At 41.8% G+C, this 22,824-nt stretch overlaps 1 protein-coding gene, 1 long non-coding RNA gene and 2 pseudogenes across 4 annotated transcripts in view; 3 read left to right on the top strand and 1 right to left on the bottom strand.

Moving 5' to 3' along the window:
- The window catches only part of LOC148345286 (uncharacterized), a 14,776-nt gene extending 12,561 nt beyond the window's left edge, over positions 1–2,215 (bottom strand). For all 3 annotated transcript variants that reach the window (XM_088325911.1, XM_088325910.1, XM_088325909.1), the window contains exon 1: positions 1,970–2,215. The gene's annotated coding sequence lies outside the window, so the exon portion shown is untranslated. The remainder of the gene's footprint in view (positions 1–1,969) is intronic.
- On the top strand, positions 1,831–22,824 carry LOC148345283 (uncharacterized). The gene is made up of 2 exons (XR_015848720.1): positions 1,831–2,206; positions 22,171–22,824. It is a non-coding gene; the product is annotated as an uncharacterized LOC148345283 (long non-coding RNA).
- On the top strand, positions 4,586–4,670 carry LOC148345285 (U2 spliceosomal RNA; annotated as a pseudogene).
- Positions 18,259–18,398, top strand: LOC148345284 (U2 spliceosomal RNA; annotated as a pseudogene).

The raw sequence follows: 22,824 nt of genomic DNA, 5'->3' as shown, positions 1-22,824 counted from the left end.
GGACTCTTCCTAGAGCTGGCCAGCCTTCTAAACTGAGCGATCGGGGAAGAAGGGCCTTAGTCAGGGAGGTGACCAAGAACCCGATGGTCACTCTGTCAGAGCTCTAGCGTTCCTCTGTGAAGAGAGGAGAGTCTTCCAGAAGGGCAACCATCTCTCCAGCAATCCACCAATCAGGCCTGTATGGTAGAGTGGCCAGACGAAAGCCACTCCTTAGTAAAAGGAACATGGAAGCCCATCTGGAATTTTCCAAAAAGCACCTGAATGACTCTCAGACCATGAGAGACAAAATTCTCTGGTCTGTTGAGACAAAGATTGAACTCTTTGGTGTGAATGCCAGGCGGAGGAAACCAGGCACCGCTCATCACCTGGCCAATACCATCCCTACAGCGAAGCATGGTGGTGGCAGCATCATGCTGTGGGGATGTTTTTTAGCAGCAGGAACTGGCAGACTAGTCAGAATAGAAGGAAAAATGAATGCAGCAATATATAGAGATATCCTGGATGAAAACCTGCTCCAGAGCGCTCTTGACCTCAGGCTGGGGCGAAGGTTCATTTTTCAGCAGGACAACGACCCAAAGCACACAGCCAAGATCTCAAAAGATTAGCTTCAGAACCACTCCGTGAATGTTCTGGAGTGGCCCAGCCAGAGTCCAGACTTGAATCCGATCGAACATCTCTGGAGAGATCTGAAAATGGCTGTGCACAAACGTCTCCCATCCAACCTGATTGAGCTTGAGACTTATTGCAAAGAAGAATGGGCAAAACTGCCTAAAGATAGGTGTGCTAAACTTGTGGGATCATATTATAAAAGACTTGAGGTTGTATTTGCTGCCAAAGGTGGATCAACAAAGTATCAAGCAAAGGCTGTGAATACTTATGTGAATGTGATTTCTTAGTTTTCTATTTTTAATAAATTCAAAAAGAGTAAAAAAAAACTTTTTCACACTGTCATAATGGAGTATTTTTTGTAGAATTTTGAGATAAGAGATTAAATTAATACAATTTGGAATGAGGCTGTAACATAACAAAATGTGGAAAAAGTGAAGCGCTGTGAATACTTTCCGGATGCACTGTATTTACCAGTCACTCTATGTTCCTACCCTCACCCATGGTCATGAACTGAATTAAATGAACTAAATGATGGCAGCCAGACTTGAGTTTCAAAAAGTGAAATCGATTCTGAAATTCTACTTGAAGTATGAAAACGGAGTAGAAGACCATAGAGGAAAGAGTTTAACAAAGAACCACCAACAGGAGTTAGCAACACTGAATTAAGAGATAAATTTGAAGATGATGGAAATTCAGGACAATAAGGTTTGGGAAGACCAAATATGGACAAACCCAACAAAAGAAGAATCGTAGCTGGACACGTTTAAGCCAAGTCCAAGAAAATATTTGTGCAAATGTGAGGTAGGCAGTCCTGCAATGACGAGTCCAACAGTGCCACATGCTGGTATGGGGCAAGGTTTAGTTTAGCCAACCGGAACGCGGAGATTGTTAGCAGCTACAGCGCGCTGCAAACATGTTGAAAGCCAGCGGAGGTGCTAACCACATGTTGTGGATATCTTGTGTCTCTCATTGCAGCAACTGTAATAAAAGCCTCATCATCCAGTCTTGCGTGAATGTGGATCTTTGGTGGGACAGGTATACCGCGGTTACACTAGGTCTTTGCTATTTTCTAGTCAAATGTGTTTTAGTGGTTGACTTGAGTCTATTGAACCCTACTTTGAATAACAACTTGGTAATAACATAGTACCAACACAGTAATGACATGATACGTTTTTACATAAATTCATATCAAACTAGGTGCCCTTTGCACTAGTACGTCACAAAAGTAGCTCTCATCTGGAGGAACGTTGGTGATCCATGATATAAAGCTATATAGCTCAATTTGGATGAAATATTGTAAAATCACATTGGGAGTAGAAAAGAAGACGCCAAAGATGTTGTTAAAAGTAAAAGGACCAACCTGCTCCTTTCAACACAACTTGTAGTTGCTTGCTAATGCTAACTTGGTCCGGCCGTCGATGTTTTCGCTCGGTCTCTTCTTGAAGCTCCCCTTTAAAATGTCCTTTCCCCCTGCAGTACATTTCAGTCGAGTTTGAAGGTATCGCTAGACTTTGAACGAGACAAACGTAATATACGGCTGGAGCGGAACGCCACGGAGCCGAAAACAACCTGAGCTTGACTCGGAAGGACAAAGAAGGTGGGCGGAGTCTACAAAACTATTTTTGCTTCACAAAATAGCTTTTAATTTTGGTATATTTTATAAATCATCCTCTTATGAAAATTGTGATGTTTTTGTAAATATTAGAATGATTTTGAAATTACGCATAGGACTCAAGGATGCACTTTTCGGGATCGTAACTGTTTTTTTACTGTCTGAAGCTCGCACGCGCAGAACAAATAAACTTTTTTTTTTTTTCATTTTAAAAATGTTTTTTAAATGATTCAAGATTAAATTGAAAAATTGTTGAGCTCTGTCATATGTCTCGGTACCCATTCAATGGGCCCTGATGAAATAATTTATTTTAATCTTTTTTGAGCTTGGGTTATAATGTATCAACTTATATTTACACTTTTCCATGAATTTTCAGTAAGAAAGGCAGCAGGCCAGGGTCCAAAGCCCGTCAAATGATGACACCAAGTAAAAGAGTTAGGCCTTTTTTTACTATCTTTGGTCAGATACTGACAGTGGAGTTTTGGCAGTTATGGTACAGAAAGACATTTTTTCTTTCTCCAGTTCAACAACTTTATCTAGATTGCAGCCGATATGGTTAAATTCAGAGGATGGTGTAAAGGTAGTCTGTAAAACTATTTGAGACTTTCTGTGATTAAGGGCTGTACAAATAGACATGATATGACTTCGCCGAAATTGCCCTTGCGATTTTATTTCGGAATATATCACGTGATTTCTTGTGCAATAGGCGCTACTCTGACGGTGACCCTGCAATTTTATTTTGTAATGTATCACGTGATTTCCGGGACTGACACTGAAGGTGCAGGACAGTGCAGTTTATGTTGGACAGTGCAGCTTGCAGTCATGTACTCTTGGAAACATCACCTCCCATGACAACAGCATACTGATTTTTGCAACCGTTTTTCGACATGGAGTTAAGGGATGACTGCAAAACTTATGTTAACCGTAAATGTTTAGGGAGTCTGTCATCTTATTGAGTCTTTGCATTGCTTGGCTCTTTAGTAAGGCGGTAAGAGGTAGCGCATATTGTAGCATAGACAGGTTTGGGGGGATTACTCAAAATGTAATACAGATACTAGTTACCTTTTGAAAAATGTTTTTAGTAACATAACCAGAATACTATAATATTGCAGTCATGTAACTGGATTACTTTCCATTACGTTTAGATTACTCCAATACCAAATATGCTGATAAAAGACAAACATTTGATAGACTGGATCACTCATTGTATATCATCTAAATACGACTATCTTTCACAAATGTGAATCTATTTCTATGCGTTGTTGGTACGGGGCTTCTAACTTCCTCATCGATAGCCAACAATTTGCATCCACCCTTACAAGGTTAGCGTCTCTGGAGAGTTTGATGCCATGAATAGCACTCTGCCTATAATACTTGATACCCTTATCTACTGACTTTTGAGATAAATTACCATAGCCATATAATTTCTCTTCAGATTATGCAATGAGGAATATCGACTAAAGAGTTGCTTTCTGTTGATGTTTCGGCGGCGGCATTTTCTCCATTTGTGACACATGGATACCATACTACGGTGTGCGTGGCTTAGCATGCTCTGTGGTGTCTATTAGTTGAGTGTCCATTGTGTATCCAAGTATTTCCTGAAAAAAAATATATATATTTACACATGTATATATATACACCGTAAATCCCGGACTATAGAGCGCACCTGATTATAAGCCGCACCCACAACTTTTTGGCGGATTTGCCACTTTTGCACTTACACAAGCCGCACCCATGTATAAGCAGCGTGCGCCCGCATTATTACTTGTAACACAATCACAAGTTTAACCCAGATCAGTCTGTAAGTTCCATGATTGTAACTTCATGGATAGTACACAATTCTAGAACAATAGTTGGCACCATAAATGGAAAGTGATAGCCGTAATTAACGTATGATGCAGACTTGTAAAGTCCGGGTCCTGTTGAAAGTAATCTAAGGAATCAAAATGTATATTTCCAAAGTTAAGGGTGGGAAAAATATATATCCACTATTGTCCGCTGCGACAACAGACAGATCTACCGGTAACTCAGCTTTACCCCAATTCCCATCACCCCGCGTTTGCTCCGCCCCTTCTTTTTGATTTGCCCATAGAACACATAACAGGATAAATCTCTAAAATAAATACATTACAAAAGTATACAGTTGCAAATACATATTATACATGGTTACACATATTTACGGAGAAAGACGGTACACCGAAAGAGTTTTCAAAGCTTCAATAATAATAATATAACTTTCATCCCAAACCGTGCCTTTTAAAGGTACCAACACGCTAGTAGATAGATAGATAGATAGATAGATAGATACTTTATTTATCCCCGCAGGGAATTTCAATTTTCCAGCAGCATTTTTGAACTGTGAACTTTGTGTTCAGTGGAGATGGAATAAGAGCTTGCTCTGTCCACTCCACGCATCGGCCTGGTATTGCAGTACCTCCTGGAACGGTGCATTCGCAATGATCGCAGCAAGGCTTTAGGGCTAGGACCTTAGCTTGGCCTTTTGGCTGAGAGTAAGTGTCCCGGCTCCTAGGCTTTGTAGCGTATTATGAACTGACTGATAACGGATAATGGATAATGAATAACGAAGATAGAACAATAACCCTTAAAAACCCCAAAACCCCCATCTGAATTGCGAAAGTTGTAGTCGATGTACGTGGACACCGGCAGGGCATGATGGTAGACGCATCAGGTTAGCACTGCTCGTTCTATGCGTTTATACTGTCATTGGCGTCGGTTTTAAGAGTATTGTTAATTATTAATTTTACAATTCTAGCCATTTTAACATAGTTAGAAGTAAAGCAGCCGAGTCCTGCCATGGCCGGGCATTATACCGGCGGGCGGAGACGTAACTGCGTAAGATTCTTGCTCAAAGATGTTGTGGCAATTTCGGAGGGAATGTCAAGGCTGGATTTTATTAACAAGTTTGTTGAAAAGATTCTGAAGTTTAAAAAGGAGGAGGTACATGCTGTCATAAAAATGCCTTCTGGCAAGGGCTTTGATGTGAGTTTTGAAACGGCGGCTCTTTATCAAGAGTTTTGGAATCGCTTTGAGGGAGTGAGGTCCCAGTTTTCTGGATTTACAGTGGAGAAGCTGACTGATAATGCTAACAAGATTGTCATTGTTAGAATGTTTAGTGAAATAATCAGTGCTGATGACGTCTGTTATTGGTTGAGTAGATACTGCTCAGTAAAAGGCAAGGCTATGAAGGTGAGGGATGAGAAAGGCTATTGGACTGGTGCCTGGAGGGTACCCGTCCACTTACGGCAAGATCCTCAGGGCTTTCAGGGACTGAAACAACTCCCGTCGACTATATTCCTGGGGGAAAACCGTGGCTTTATCCACTATCAAGGGCAACCGAAACTCTGTCGCAAATGTGGTGAGCATGGGCATCTGGCTGAGGTATGTGATCGAATTTTTTGTGGAAAGTGCAGAACAATTGGACATTCCTTTGAGGAATGTATCAATAGCAGAAAATGCAATCTCTGTGGAGAAACGAATCATCTCTATAGAAACTGCCCGAATTCGTTTGCTAACAAATTGAAAGCTAGGAAGGCAGTTAACAAAGACAACAAAGACAATGAAATGATGTCAGACAACATAGATAATGAAATGAATAAATGTCACAAAGACAATGAAATGAATAAAGATAACAAAGACAATGAAATTAATAAAGTCATGGAAATACAAAATGAAAATGAACAAGAAATGAATAAAGTTATAGAAATACCCAATGAAGATGAACAAAATGAATAAAGTTATGGAAATACCCAATGAATTTGATCAAGAAATGCACAAAGAAATTGGACAAGACAAACAAATTGAAAAAACAGATGTCCCTACCAAAACCCCTGGAGGAGAGACCAGAGGATCAAATTTGAATCAGGAAGAACCTGGAAATTCTAATTCGATTTCTCATAAAATACCTGAATTTGGACATGACAAACAAATAGAAAAGGCAACTGCCACTCCAAAAACACATATTAATCAGGAAGGGCCTGGAAGAGAGTCCAAATTAGCAAATTTGTTTGCTACGCCATTGCCGGGATTTGGAGAAGACAAACAAATCGAAAAGGCGAACGACTCTCCAAAAACCCATACGGGCACTGGAAAGAGGGGTAAAAGTAAGACAAAATTGGGAGTGGTGAAAAAAACAGAAACAAAGAGAAAAGATTTAGAAGAAAGCCGGTTGCCGGTGAATAAGCCCACAAGGGAACTGTATGAAGTTGAGACGGAGGAAGTCGGGGAGGGAAAAAATCTGACCCTTTGTGGGCAGGGAAGTAAGAGACCCCTTGATAGGTCCTCTGGCTCACCCCCTAGCCCAGAAAAAAGGGGAAGACCTGGAACCACAGAAAGAGAGTCAGAGGGTTCCAGAGTTTTCCCCGGTGAGTCTCAAAATGAGGTACTACTCTTAAGTGATGTGTCTGACACAGGTGACACTCTCGATGATCTCGATGATCACCAAAGAATGGACTCAGATCCCCCGGTTTTGTCTAACTAGTTTAAATACTTTAACAACAATTATGAACATTACATTCTCTACTATCAATGTGAGAAGTGTGAGATCAAAGGTTAAGGCTCACAGTGTTTTATCGTTCTTAAAAACTATCAGAACAGATGTGTTTTTACTACAGGACTGCTGCATCCCCTTTCTAAAAAATTATAAACAGTGGGAAGAGATTTGGCCATATCCGTCATTATGGAGTGGCTCGAATAAAAACCGTAACGATGGGGTAGCCATTTTAATAAACCACCCTCAACTCATCATAAAGGGGAGTACTGTGATGAGAGACGGACGCGCAATCTTAGCAAGACTTTCTTATATAGGGAATGATTTTAACCTCATTAACATATACGGCCATGCCGACAGACAACTCAGGTACGAACTTTTAGAGGACATTCAGTCGCATATGCTAGGCCATCAACCACTAATCGTGGGAGGAGATTTTAATTGCATCCTAAGTAGGAAGGATAGAAAGAGGACCGATGAGGAGTTTATAGTAGATAAAACATCAACTTTATTACAAGACATGTGCCGGACATTTAAACTGGTGGACTGTTTCAAATCCATACATCCAGGAGAGGAGGGCTTCACCTGGTTCAGTAGTGACAATGCCAGAGCCTCTCGAATAGACTACATATTTACAAGGGGTTTAGCACAGAGTGATGCAAGATTAATTCCAGTTTTTTTTTCGGATCACTTGCTACTGTCCTGCTCTTTCTCATTTCCTTCAGGTATGACTGTTGGGAAGGGTTTGTGGAAGTTAAACTGCTCCCTGCTGGAGGATGAGGCTCTAGCCGCACAATACAGGGAGCTGTACAAAGACTGGCAGGCCCTTAAGACTCGTATGATTCACGAGCACAATGGTGGGAAATGACAAGGAAACGAACACAGACCTTTTTTAAAAATGCAGGGAAAAACAAGAAACTTAAAGAGATGAAACGCATGTCGGGACTACAAAGAAGACTCCAACGCTATTTCATCCTAACAGAAAAGGGGATGGACTTTAATGATGAAATCAAAGAGACCAAACAAGAACTAAACGCTTTGGCGGAAATAAAGAGCAAAGGCATCATAATAAGAAGCAGAGAAAGAAAAATAGAAGAATGGGAAAAATGTACACGCTATTTTTTTTTTTAAATTATGAGCAAAAATGAGGGGCTTTTTAAACTTCAAAACGAAAACGGGCAAATAACAAAGGAAAGTAGTGAAATAACCAGATTGGTCGAAGACTACTACAAAAAATTATTTGAAAAGAAAGAAACACATGAGAATGAAATGGGGCATGTATTAGATTATATTTCAAGATCAGTGCGTCAAGACCCCTTTTTAACATCGGACTTTACCCAAGACCAACTGAATGATTGCATAAAGCCTATGAAAAAAGGCAAATCACCCGGGGAGGACGGACTCAACCTCGAATTTTACCGGACTTTTTGGGATATTTTAGCACCAAATTTGTTTACTGTTTTTAACGAATTTTCCAGTCGAGACCATATGCCAGACAGTTTCAGAATAGGGATAGTTACTCTATTGCACAAAAAAGGAGACAAAATTGACTTAAAAAACTGGCGACCCATAACGCTTTTAAACGTGGACTGTAAAATTTTCAGCAAGCTTCTAGCAACACAAATGTCTGTAGTCTTGGGAGACTTGGTTGATCCAGACCAAACCTGTGCCATTGTGGGAAGGAAGATCAGCGACAGTCTCATGCTGATCCGTGACACCATTTGTTATGCGAGAGACAGAAACATGCGACTAGCGGTCCTAAACCTAGACTTTGAAAAAGCCTTTGATCGAGTCTCGCACCAATACCTCTTCAGGGTATTGCAAAAATGTGGTTTTCCCCAAAAATACATCAAGTGGGTAGGACTGCTATACCGAGACATCTACAGCAAATTCATGATTAACGGGAATTTATCGGAAGCAATCGAGATCAACTGCGGTGTACGTCAAGGTTGCCCTATGTCTCCCCTTCTCTATGTTCTTTGCATTGAACCTTTGGCACAAATGTTAAGAAAAGATAGATTTGTCGAAGGGATCAATATCCCAGGAAGTGGGGGACAAATTACCAAGTGTGTTTTGTACATGGATGATTTTAATATTTTATGTACTGACCGCGCATCTGTTGGAAGAGCCCTTGACTTGACTGACCTGTTTGGGAGGGCGTCTGGGTCAAGGCTAAATAGAGAAAAATCACAAGTGAAGTTTTATGGAATGTGGAAAGAGACAGAAAAGGCAGGACTGCCGCTGACGGTGTTAAAGACAGACCAGAAAATCCTAGGGATAAAATTCAATGCGGATGGAGGAGGCGAGACCAACTGGGATGACGTGACAAGGAAAGTTAAGCAAAGACTTGTTTTTTGGTCACTAAGAAAACTGACAATAGAGGGGAAGGTCCTAATCCTCAAAGCGATCATCCTCCCAATGCTTATGTCAATCAGTTTAGTTTTTATGCCTAAAAGAAACGTGCTGTTACAACTGGACCGAGCCATCTTTCGCTTTGTCTGGGGCTCAAAGCGGGAAAGGATAAAAAGAGATACAATGAAAAGGAAAAAGGGGGGAAAGGAGTGCCTGACCTCCAGCTTTTCCTGGGAAGCAAATATGTCTCTCTCCACTTCCAAAACGCTGTGGGCCCACCCAACAACCCGAAAAGTCAAGCAATGACCCGGTTTTGGATGGGCTCATATTTGCGGAAGCTAAAGCTTGTACCAAACAATCGTTTGATTCCAGTTTCATTTAACTTGCCACCAACACATCTCTTTATTTGGGATTTTTTGAAGAAGTTTGATTTGGAAACACAAGAATGTCACACTTTACAAAACCACAGGGCCCTTATTGCTATTGTGCAAAAGCGTGCAACAGTAAGTCCTGTGCGGGGGCTTGCGTTTGGCGAATCCACAACGGTTTGGAGCAACGTGAATCATCCTGCCCTCCCAAACAGACTACGAGACTTGTCATGGATGGTGGCTCATGAGGTTCTCCCAGTCAGAGCCGTAATGCACCACCGAGGAATGTCAGCGACTTCGACGTGCCCTCGACCTGGCTGTGGCGCCCAGGAGTCGGTGAGGCACCTTTTTTGTGAGTGCAGCGCTGCCCAGGTCTTGTGGACAATGGCCGACCAACTAGGAAAGTTCCCGGACTTGCCAGCAGGGGAGGTCCCTGATGCACAGTACGTGCTTTACGGGATGAGTCGGTCGAGGAGGTCTCGGAACGACTTTGCCAGGGACTGGCTCACTCTCGCCGCCATCAAGGACGCCATCTGGACCTCCAGAAACCTGCTGGTATGGAGGTGCAGGCAGATCCCCCCCGTGGCTGTGCTCCAAATGGCTGCAGATACCATACAATCTGCGAGCGGCGGGCCTAGGACGCAGCCATAAAGAAGACTCGTCTGCACCCACCCGGAGGGGGGAGCCGGAGCTACACTGTGGGAGTCCGAGCAGCAACGGCCTGGGTTGTGGAACCCAGAAGGGAGAGGACCCACACAGAAGTCAAGTCAAGTCAAGTCATTTTTATTTGTATAGCCCTAAATCACGAAGAGTCTCAAAGGGCTTCACAGATTATTACACTATGTTACACAGACTATTTTTTCAGCCGACGAGAAGAGTAGGTTATTCATATGCTATGGAGTAGAAGTGAGTTTTAAGTTTAGATTTAAACATTTCCACTGAGGTTGCAGATCGGATCTCAGGGGGAAGAGCATTCCACAGCACCGGTGCCCGGATGGAGAACGCTCTCGAACCAGCAGAACACTTATTTGCTCTTGGGATCACCAGAAGACCGGCACTCTCAGATCGTAGGCTTCGGACCGGGACGTAGGGGCAAATCAGATCTGAAAGATAAGAGGGAGCAAGTCCATGTATGATTTTGTACAATACTAAGAGAACCTTGAAATCACATCTATGGCTAACTGGGAGCCAATGCAGGTTAGCCAAAATCGGTGTTATGTGATCGTACTTGTTTGTCCTAGTTAAAAGCCTCGCTGCGGCATTTTGTACCAGCTGAAGTGATTTGATTCTAGACTTCGGGAGACCAGAGAGTAGTGCATTACAGTAATCGAGACGGGAGGTGACAAACGCATGAATTATAATTTCCGCATCAGACTGAGACAGTATTGAACGGATTTTAGCAATGTTACGAAGATGGAAGAAAGCGGTTCTAGTAGTTTTCTTTACATGCATTTCAAAGGATAGATCAGGGTCAAATATGACACCTAAATTTTTAACTGAGTCACTCTGTGTGATGTGACATTTGTCAATGTTCACAGCAGTTTTTGAGAAAATATCACGGCATTTAGATGGACCAATGACTAACATTTCGGTCTTTTCAGAGTTAAGACGCAAGAAATTGAGTGACATCCACTCTTTTATCTCAACGAGGCAGGCCTCCAAATTTCCACAGTTTAGTGTGTGAGATTCCTCCAACGGAAGATATAGTTGAGTGTCGTCTGCGTAGCAGTGGAAGCTGATTTTGTACTTGCGAATAATATCACCTAATGGAAGCATGTAAATACTGAAAAGAAGGGGGCCAAGCACTGAACCCTGCGGAACACCAGAAGGGAGAGGACCCACACAGAGGACTGGAAGAATGCTGCTTGGGAGGGTGGGATGGCAGAGCTATGCCCTTGCACAATAGTATTGCCTTTTACACGCTGGTTAACTACTGTTAAAAGAAAATAACTCTGAAATTGTTTAATTGATGTTGAAAATGTCAGGAAAAAATGTTAAAACGTCATATCGTCACGTCATATTGTCAGATATTAAAAAATTGTGAATATGCTTGATGGCTGTTGAGATTGTCGTGTTTGTTTTGCTGCTGTTGGTGTCGGTGGATTTGTTCAGACTGAGGACAATCGACTTTGGCCTGGACGGATCTATTGACACTAACAAAGATGTTATATAATGAAATTGTGAATATGCTTGATTGCTAATAAGATTTTCGAGAAGGTTTGTTCAAACCTCACTTTGTGTTTGCTGTTAAAAACGTCATATTGGAATATAATATTGTGAATGTGCTTAATTGCTGTTGAGATTGTCATGATTGTTTTCTGTTTTTAGTGTCAATAAATTTGTTCAAACCAAAAAAATTTGGCCTGGACGGATCTATTGACATTAACAAAGATGTTATATAATGAAATTGTGAATATGCTTGATTGCTAATAAGATTTTCGAGAAGGTTTGTTCAAACCTCACTTTGTGCTTGCTGTTAAAAACGTCATATTGGAATATAATATTGTGAATGTGCTTAATTGCTGTTGAGATTGTCATGATTGTTTTCTGTTTTTAGTGTCAATAAATTTGTTAAAAAAAATAAAAAAATAAAAAAAATAAAAAAATCTGGTGGATTTGTTCAGACCAAAGGCAATCGACTTTGACCTGGACGGATCTATTGACACTATCAAAGATGTTATATAATGAAATTGTGAATATGCTTGATTGCTATTAAGATTTTCGAGAAGGGTTGTTCAAACCTCACATTGTGTTTGCTGTTAAAAACGTCATATTGAAATATAATATTGTGAATGTGCTTAATTGCTGTTGATATTGTCATGATTGTTTTCTGTTATTAGTGTCAATAAATTTGTTCAAACCCATCCCTTTGCTGAGAACAGCACAATAATAAAGCAATAGGAATACAATATACAAAACACCCAATGTGACGGGCTAATACCCACTGTAGCGTGTTGTATAGAGTATTTCAGATTCAGATTCAGATTCAGATCTACTTTATTGTCATTCTAGTACACGTGTATACAGAACGAAATGTCGATACATCTGACCCGCACAGTTTCCTCGAATGTACAGATATAAGTAAAAGTTGTATTGTATTGTATTATGGCTACGTATAGTATTTTACCATAGTGCCGATAGTGCAAGAGGAGTAGCTAACCAGATGTGCAAAATGGGCATTCAGGTTAACAAGTCAGGTAAACAGTAACATTAACACTGTAACAATAGTGCTTTAAATAGTGCTACATAAAATACACACTGCAATAAAAGTACGGTAATATGCAATGTAGGGGGGTGTGGTTTAGTGTGGGCCTTTACTCCGCCAGGTGGAGTTAAAGAGCCTCATGGCATGAGGAAGAAAAGGTCTCTTCAGTCTGTCCGTGGTACAAGACAGTAACAGCAGTCAGTCGCTGAAGCTGCTCTTCTGTCTGGATATAATGCTGTGTAGTGGATGTGATGAATTGTCCATGATTGACCGCAGCTTTTTCAGTGCCCGTCTCTCAGCTACTGTTGTCAGGCTGTCGAGCTCTGTGCCCACAACAGAGCTCGCTTTCCTCGCCAGTTTATTGAGACGAGAGGAATCCTTCTTCATGACGCTGCCTCCCCAACATTGATAAAATTCTGAAGTTTAAAATGGAGGACTTACATTGCGTCATAAACTTGCCTTCTGGCAAAGGCTTTGATGTAAGTTTTGTAACGGCGGCTCTTTATCAAGAGTTTTGGAATCGTTTTGAGGGGGTGAGGCCCCAGTTTTCTGGATTTACAGTGGAGAAGCTGTCTGATAATGCTAACAAGATAGTTATTGTCAGGATGTTTAATGAAATGGTGAATGCTGATGACATCTGTTATTTGTTGAGTAGATATTGCTCGATAAAAGGCCAGGCTATGAAGGTGAGGGATGAGAAAAACAATTGGAATTGTGCCTGGAGGATACCCATCCAGCAATGGCAAGATCCTCAGGGCTTTCAGGGACTGAAACAACTCCCGTCGACTATATTCCTGGGGGAAAACTCTGGCTTTATCCACTATCAAGGACAACCGAAACTCTGTCATAAATGTGGTGAGCATGGGCATCTGGCTGAGGTATGTGATCGAATTTTTTGTGGAAAGTGCAGGACAATTGGACATTCCTTTGAGGAATGCACCAATAGCAGAAAATGCAATCTCTGCGGAGAAACGAACAACCTCTATAGAAACTGCCCAAAATCGTTTGCTAACAAGTTGAAAGCTAGGGAGTTAACAAAGACAACAAAGACAATGAAATGATGTCAGACAACATAGATAATTAAATTAATATATGTAACAAAGACAATGAAATGAAAAAAGACAACAAAAACAATGAAATGAATAAAGTTATGGAAATACAAAATGAAAATGAACAAGAAATGAATAAAGTTATGGAAATACCCAATGAAGATGAACAGGAAATGAATAAAATTATGGAAATACCCAATGAAGATGAACAAGAAATGCACAAAGACAATGAACAAGACAAACAAATTGAAAATACATCCCAAACCTCTGGAGGAGAGACCAAAGAATCAAATTTGAGTCAGGAAGGAACTGGAAATTCTAATTCGATTTTTCATCAAATACCTGAATTTGGACAAGACAAACAAATAGAAAAGGCAACTGTCACTCCAAAAACACATATTAATCAGGAAGGGCCTGGAAGAGAGTCCAAAATAACAAAATTGTTTGCTATGCCACTTCCGGGATTTGAAAAAGACAAACAAATCGAAAAGGCGAACGACTCCCCAAAAAACCCTACGGGCACTGGAAAGAGGGGTAAAAGTAAGACAAAATTGTGGGTGGTGAAAACACCGGAAACAAAGAGAAGAGATTTAGAAGAAAGCCGATTGCCGATGAAAAAGCCCACAAGGGAACTGTATGAAGTTGAGACGGAGGAAGTCGGGGAGGGAAAAAATCGGACCCTTTGTGGGCAGGGAAGTAAGAGACCCCTTGATAGGTCCTCTGGCTCACCCCCTAACCCAGAAAAAAGGGGAAGACCTGGAACCACAGACAGAGAGTCAGAGGATTCCAAAGTTTTCCCCGGTGAGTCTCCAAATGAGGTACTGCTCTTAAGTGATGTGTCTGACACAGGTGACACCCTCGATGATCACCAAAGAATGGACTCGGATCCCCCGGTTTTGTCCAAGTAGTTTAAATACTTTAACAATAATTATGAACATTACATTCTCTACTATCAATGTGAGAAGTGTGAGATCAAAGGTTAAGGCTCACAGCGTTTTATTGTTCAGAACGGATGTGTTTTTACTACAAGAATGCTGCATCCCCTTTCTAAAAAATTATAAACAGTGGGAAGAGATTTGGCCATATCCGTCATTATGGAGTGGCTCGAATGAAAACCGTAACGATGGGGTAGCCATTTTGATAAACAACCCTCAACTCATCCTAAAGGGGAGTACTGTGATGAGAGACGGACGCGCAATCTTAGCAAGACTTTCTTATATAGGGAATGATTTTAACCTCAATAACATACCGACAGACAACTCAGGTACGAACTCTTAGAGGACATCCAGTCGGATATGCTAGGCCATCAACCACTAATCGTGGGAGGAGATTTTAATTGCATCCTAAGTAGGAAGGATAGAAAGAGGACCGATGACGAGTTTAAAGTAGATAAAACATCAACTTTATTACAAGACATGTGCCGGACATTTAAACTGGTAGACTGTTTTAAATCCATACATCCAGGAGAGGAGGGCTTCACCTGGTTCAGTAGTGACAATGCCAGAGCCTCTCGAATAGACTACATATTTACGAGGGGTTTAGCACAGAGTGATGCAAGATTAATTCCAGTTTTTTTTTCGGATCACTTGCTACTGTCCTGCTCTTTCTCATTTCCTTCAGGTATGACTGTTGGGAAGGGTTTGTGGAAGTTAAACTGCTCCCTGCTGGAGGATGAGGCTCAAGCCGCACAATACAGGGAGCTGTACAAAGACTGGCAGACCCTTCAAGACTCGTATGATTCACAAGCACAATGGTGAGAAATGACAAAGAAACGAACACAGACCTTTTTTAAAAATGCAGGAAAAAAACAAGAAACTTAAAGAGACAGTTTCAGGGATAGTTACTCTATTGCACAAAAAAGGAGACAAAATTGACTTAAAAAACTGGCGACCCATAACGCTTTTAAACGTGGACTGTAAAATTTTCAGCAAGCTTCTAGCAACACAAATGTCTGTAGTCTTGGGAGACTTGGTTGATCCAGACCAAACCTGTGCCATTGTGGGAAGGAAGATCAGCGACAGTCTCATGCTGATCCGTGACACCATTTGTTATGCGAGAGACAGAAACATGCGACTAGCGGTCCTAAACCTAGACTTTGAAAAAGCCTTTGATCGAGTCTCGCACCAATACCTCTTCAGGGTATTGCAAAAATGTGGTTTTCCCCAAAAATACATCAAGTGGGTAGGACTGCTATACCGAGACATCTACAGCAAATTCATGATTAACGGGAATTTATCGGAAGCAATCGAGATCAACTGCGGTGTACGTCAAGGTTGCCCTATGTCTCCCCTTCTCTATGTTCTTTGCATTGAACCTTTGGCACAAATGTTAAGAAAAGATAGATTTGTCGAAGGGATCAATATCCCAGGAAGTGGGGGACAAATTACCAAGTGTGTTTTGTACATGGATGATTTTAATATTTTATGTACTGACCGCGCATCTGTTGGAAGAGCCCTTGACTTGACTGACCTGTTTGGGAAGGCGTCTGGGTCAAGGCTAAATAGAGAAAAGTCACAAGTGAAGTTTTATGGAACGTGGAAAAAGACAGAAAAGGCAGGACTCCCACTGACGGTGTTAAAGACAGACCAGAAAATCCTAGGGATAAAATTCAATGCAGATGGAGGAGGCGAGACCAACTGGGATGACGTGACAAGGAAAGTTAAGCAAAGACTTGTTTTTTGGTCACTAAGAAAACTGACAATAGAGGGGAAGGTCCTAATCATCAAAGCGATCATCCTCCCACTGCTTTTATCAATCAGTTTAGTTTTTATGCCCAAAAGAAACGTGCTGTTACAACTGGACCGAGCCCTCTTTTGCTTTGTCTGGGGCTCAAAGTGGGAAAGGATAAAAAGAGATACAATGAAAAAGAAAAAGGAAAAAGGGGGAAAGGAGTGCCTGATCTACAGCTTTTCCTGGGAAGCAAATATGTCTCTCTCCACTTCCAAAACGCTGTGGGCCCACCCAACAACCCGAAAAGTCAAGCGATGACCCGGTTCTGGATGGGCTCATATTTGCGGAAGCTAAAGCTTGTACCAAACAATCGTTTGATTCCAGTTTCATTTAACTTGCCACCAACACATCTCTTTATTCGGGATTTTTTAAAGAAGTTTGATTTAGAAACACAAGAAAGTCACACTTTACAAAACCACAGGGCCCTTATTGCTATTGTGCAAGAGCGTGCAACAGTAAGTCCTGTGCGGGGGCTTGCGTTTGGCGAACCTACAACGGTTTGGAGCAACGTGAATCATCCTGCCCTCCCAAACAGACTACGAGACTTGTCATGGATGGTGGCTCATGAGGTTCTCCCAGTCAGAGCCGTAATGCACCACCGAGGAATGTCAGCGACTTCGACGTGCCCTCGACCTGGCTGTGGCGCCCAGGAGTCGGTGAGGCACCTTTTTTGTGAGTGCAGCGCTGCCGAGGACTTGTGGACAATGGCCGACCAACTAGGAAAATTCCCGGACTTGCCAGCAGGGGAGGTCCCTGATGCACAGTACGTGCTTTACGGGATGAGTCGGTCGAGGAGGTCTCGGAACGACTTTGCCAGGGATTGGCTCACTCTCGCCGCCATCAAGGACGCCATCTGGACCTCTAGAAACCTGCTGGTATGGAGGTGCAGGCAGATCCCCCCAGTGGCTGTGCTCCAAATGGCTGTAGATACCATACAATCTGTGAGCGGCGGGCCTAGGACGCAACCATAAAGAAGAATCGTCTGCACCCACCCGGAGTGGGGAACCGGGGCTACACTGTGGGGGTCCCGGAAGCAACGGCCTGGGTTGTGGAAAGTAGAAGTAAGAAGGGAGAGGACCCACAAAGAGGACTGGAGGATGCTGCTTGGGAGGGTGGGATGACAGAGCTATGCCCTTGCACAATAGTTTTGCCCTTTACACTTTGGTTAACTACTATTAAAAGATAATAACTCTGAAATTGTTTAATTGATGTTGAAAATGTCAGAAAAAAGTGTTAAAATATCGTCATGTCATATTGTCAGATATAACAAAATTGTGAAAATGCTTGATGGCTGTTGAGATCGTCGTATTTGTTTTGCTGCTGTTGGTGTCGGTGGATTTGTTCAAAACAAAGACAATCGACTTTGGCCTGGACGAATCTATTGACACTAACAAAGATGTTATACAACGAAATTGTGAATACGCTTGATTGCTATTAAGATTTTAGAGAAGGGTTGTTCAAACCTCACATTGTGTTTGCTGTTAAACGTCATATTGAAATATAATATTGTGAATGTGCTTGATTGCTGTTGAGATTGACAAGATTGTTTTCTGTTATTAGTGTCAATGAATTTGTTCAAACCATTAATTGCTGTTAAAAATGTTGAAAAAATTGTTAAAATGTCATATTGTCAGATATAACGAAATTGTGAATATGCCTAATTGCTGCTAAAATTATCGAGAAAAATTGTTCAAACCTCACATTGTTTATTTGTTGTTAATAGTGTCAATAAAATTGTTTAAACCCAAAAAAATGGATAATGAATAACGAAGATAGAACAATAACCCTTAAACCCCCCCCCTCCTGTAACCAACTATGCAGTTACAATCGTGTTCAAGATTTGTGAACAATCTATGAAGAGCCATGATCTTTGATTTTTGCAATCCGGAGATGGAATAAGAGCTTGCTCTGTCCACTCCACGCATCGGCCCGGTATTGCAGTACCTCCGGGAACGGTGCATTCGCAATGATCGCAGCAAGGCTTTAAGGCTAGGACCTTAGCTTGGCCTTTTGGCTGAGAGTAAGTGTCCCGGCTCCTAGGCTTTGTAGCGCATTATGAACTGACCGATAATGGATAATGAATAACGAATATAGAACAATAACCCTTAAAAATCCCCTCCTGTGGTTCTGATATAACTGGGAGGAGACGGTCATGCTTTGTCCACTCCACGCATCGGCCCGGTATTGCAGTACCTCCAGTAACGGTGCATTCGCAATGATCGCAGCAAGGCTTTAAGGCTAGGACCTTACCTTGGCCTTTTGGCTGAGAGTAAGAGTCCCGGCTCCTAGGCTTTGTAGCGTATTATGAACTGACCGATAACGGATAATGGATAATGAATAAAGAAGATAGAACAATAACCCTTAAACCCCCCCCTCCCCCCCCCCCCCCCTGGTCAGTTGTGGTTCTGATCTTGTATACGATCACTGGCCTGGTATTGTAGTACCTCCGGGATCGGTGCATTCGCAATGATTGCAGCACGGCTTTGGGGCTAGGACCTTAGCTTGGCCTTTTGGCTGAGAGTAAGTGTCCCGGCTCCTAGACTTTGTAGCGTATTATGAACTTGCCAATGATGGATAATGAATAAAGAAGATACAACAATAACCCTTAAAAAATCCACCCCCTAACCCCCCACCCCCTCGCTTCTTTAGCTTGGCCTTTTGGCTGAGAGTAAGAGTCCCGGCTCCTTGGCTTTGTAGCGTTTTATGAACTGACTGATAACGGATAATGGATGATTAATAGAAAAAATAGAACAATAACCCTTAACCCCCCCAATAGTTACTAAATACTGAATTGTGGCATTCATACAAGTTAGTAAAAACACAGCACTATGAACAGCAAATTTTAGGCAAAAACTGCAAGTCTTTACTACTCTGCATAAAATCTGATTTGAAATAAGATATTCTTGTCTGGACATTTTGCAAAGGATGTTTTTTTTAAAAATTCAACAAAAATATATTAAACCCTTCAATGTTCCACCGGTCTGCCGTCAGACTGTTGATAAAGTCTTGTCTTTACGATGTCACTAGTCACTGAAATACTTTGTTATAAAATTGGAAAGCCTAAACTAATCACAGAATCTCAGAAAGTTAGGGTTAGGGTTAGTATGAATGGGGATGTGTTTTACTCTTGATTTTGATTGTCTATTTGTTATGCAAGCCATCAAACAAAACTTCCGAGCTCAAAAACAACGCTTCTTTGATATATTCGCATTAAGTAAAAGATTTTCCATGCTTTGCTATATAGTGAGCAATGGCGCTTTTAGAAGTGACAGTGGTTTTCAGGATCTGTGTTTGTTTGCCGTAACCTGGACACAGCGCGTTTCAATGTCACCGCCTTGTCAGACTCGTCCTTGAATTCATGTTCATGATTCGTTACGTATTGACGTTTAATACTTGATGTGCGAGGTACAACACTCTCAAGGCATAATGCACAAAGAGCATGGTCATTTTTTGCACAAGGCCCCAGTCATTTGCCCATGCTGGCTGAAAAGAACAACATTTTTTGCTGGAAAAGCCGCCATGATTCATTCGGTTATCGCGCGCCTGTGTTTCGTTGGCTGGGTTACAACACAGATCTCTTCCCCTCTCCTCGGCACCGCACAGACACACGCTCACAAACGGAGCAGAGGAGGAGGGGCGTGACCGTAAAGCCTCTAAACAACACGCCGCACAACTGAAAATGTCTAAATTTCAGGTAAATGCGCGAAAAACAAAAAATCATTATTATTTTGCCGTGCGCTCGCGTGCCACTGGGTAACCCCTCACGTGCCACTGCTGTATTTACTCGTCATCATTCATGCAATGTTTGTGTTGCGTCTTCTACAAGCCACGTGAACTCTTTCCACGATGCTTTTAATGTACGTTTACGTTTTGCAGCGTCATAAATTTTAGCTTCTTTTGAATCTTTCTTCTGGGACTGAGGTTTTGGCTTGATTCCTAACCACTTATCCATTTTTCTTGTGTTCTCTGTTGTGTGTATTTTAGAAAATGAAATGCAAATGCACGACCTTATAACGCTCGGGAGAGTCCGGAAGCACGAAGTTATTTGATGCAGGCTTCTGATCGGTTGCCGAGTATGCAAATTGCCAAATGAACCGAAATTTCCAAACCGAACAAAGATTTTGAAATCGGAATAAAGCAAAAGTTTGATTTAAAAAAAAACAACCTTTTTTCCCTTGAAAAAGTTGTCGGCCACCCGGGCGGAGATGTTTTGTAAGTTGTACGCCCGACGTAAAAGATGCACGCCCCGGGCATCCGGGCAGACGTTATTTTAGACACTGGTCTAACAAGATGGTCAGTAGGGTCAAACGAACTACTTGCTTTCTTGATCCGTTTCTGGCTTTACTGGTGAAAGATCTGTTTGGGATCTCATGACCTTCAGTTTTAAATATGATTAATATATCGCTATCCTGGGGTATTGTTCCTGTAGCCTTTGAGTCTGCTGTCATTAAACCCACGCTTAAGCAACCTAACCTTGACCTGGAAAGTGTAGGTAATTATAGGCGAGTGTCATATCTGCCATTTTTTGCAAAATTACTTGAAAAGGTCGTTGCAATGCAGCTTTATGACTTTATGCCGGAAATTAATCTTTGAGACTGTCCAGTGAGCATTTAGAGAAAATCACTCTCCTGAGATAGCCCAGGCTAAAGTAACCAATGATCACCTCTTTGCAAAAGATTCTGGTGCCTTGTCAATGTTACTGCTGCTGGATCTCAGTGCTGCTTTTGATACTGTGGCCCAAAACATGGTATTTGTTCGTCTGGAATGCATCGGTATCTTGGGGACTGTACTCTCGTGGTTTAGGTCCTACCTGTCAGACAGGACGCAATGCGTTAACTACGGCAATCTGACCTCTAGCCATTTTGATGTCCCCTGTGGCGTTCCATGGGGCTCTGTATTTAGCCCCCTTCTCTTTAGTATTTATATGCTTCCGCTAGGTGATATTATCTGCAAGTATAATAGTTTCCATTGCTATGCAAATGACACTCAACGGTTAAATTGTAGAAATCTGGAGGCCTGGCTTACTGAGATTCAAAGATGGATGTCACTTAATTTTTTGCGCCTTAACCCAGGTGTTTGGGCATTTGGGTTGGCCATGGTCCAAAAAATGTTGTGTGTGTTTTTGCTCCGTTTTCCCTTTTTATTTTCTTTGTTTTTGTATGTGTTTGTCTTGCTGTCGGTCTCCCCTCTAGAGGGATATGACCAGGATAGGTAGATAGATAAACCCAGAAAAAAACTGAAATGTTGATTGTTGGTCCAGCTCATTGTCGTGAGTTGTTTTCAAACACTGCCCTGAACCTAGACAAATGTAATATCACCCATAGTGATTCGGTCAAAAATCTACATGTTATATTTTATCCCAATCTGTCAGTTACACATGAAAAATATGACCTTACACCTCCGTAATATTGCAAAGATTTGTTCGATGCTGTCCCAATTAGATGCAGAGGTTCTAATTCATGCGTTTATTAATTCTTGGCTTGATTTACTGTCATGTATTGCTTTCTGGTCTCCCGATGTCTAGCATCTAATGTTTGCTGCTGGTTCAGAATGCGGCAGCGAGACCCTTGACTAAGACAAAAAAGTTTGTGCATATTACTCCTGTAATGGCCAACTTGCACTGGCTCCCAGTCCACCTAAGATGTGACTTTAAGGTTCTTTTACTAACATACAAATATTTGCATGGACTTGTGCCCTCTTATCTCTCAGATTTGGTTTCTCCCTATGTTACTGCACAGAGCCTCCGCTCTGAAAATGCCGGTCTACTTGTGACTCCGAGAGCCAAAAAGAAGTCTGCAGGCTCGAGAGCGATCTCCAATCCGGGTCGCGGTGCTGTGGAATGCTCTGCGCCTCCAGAAATAAGATCTGCAACCTCAGTGGAAATTTTTAAATCTAGACTTAAGACACATTTCTATTCAAAAGCGTACGATTGATGCCCACCTCATATTTTGTATTGTCCTGTCTTTTTCTGAATGTTTGGCCGGTGGTGACACTTGGGAGAAGGACGATTTGAGATGAGTCAGCGAACCACCGTCTTACCTAAAGCATGTCAACACCTGCATTGACCAGCCGGCAGAGATAGGAAGCTGCGTCGTCGCTGTTATGGACTTTTTAGACAAATTTCGACATGTTATCTATTGTTCTCTTTTATTGATGTTTACTATGTTTGTATACTGTTACCCAGTGCTAAATCTATTACACCCTGGTCATCCTGAAAGGGGGATTACCACCCTTTTCAAGGTTTCTTTTTTCCTCACGCTGAGGTTTTGAGTTTTTCCCTGCCCACATGTTGGTTTAAAATCAGGCGACGGTGAAATTATAACCCTGTGCAGTCCTTTGAGACATTTTTGTGATTAAGGGCTATACAATTAAATGTGACTTGACTGACTTGA

Source organism: Urocampus carinirostris, unplaced genomic scaffold (assembly GCF_059441175.1).
Source record: "Urocampus carinirostris isolate Australia breed hairy pipefish unplaced genomic scaffold, RoL_Ucar_1.0 HiC_scaffold_59, whole genome shotgun sequence".
NCBI classification, from domain to species: domain Eukaryota; kingdom Metazoa; phylum Chordata; class Actinopteri; order Syngnathiformes; family Syngnathidae; genus Urocampus; species Urocampus carinirostris.
The sequence above is the reverse complement of the archived record's forward strand: the minus strand, read 5'-3'. Positions and strand labels throughout refer to the sequence as shown.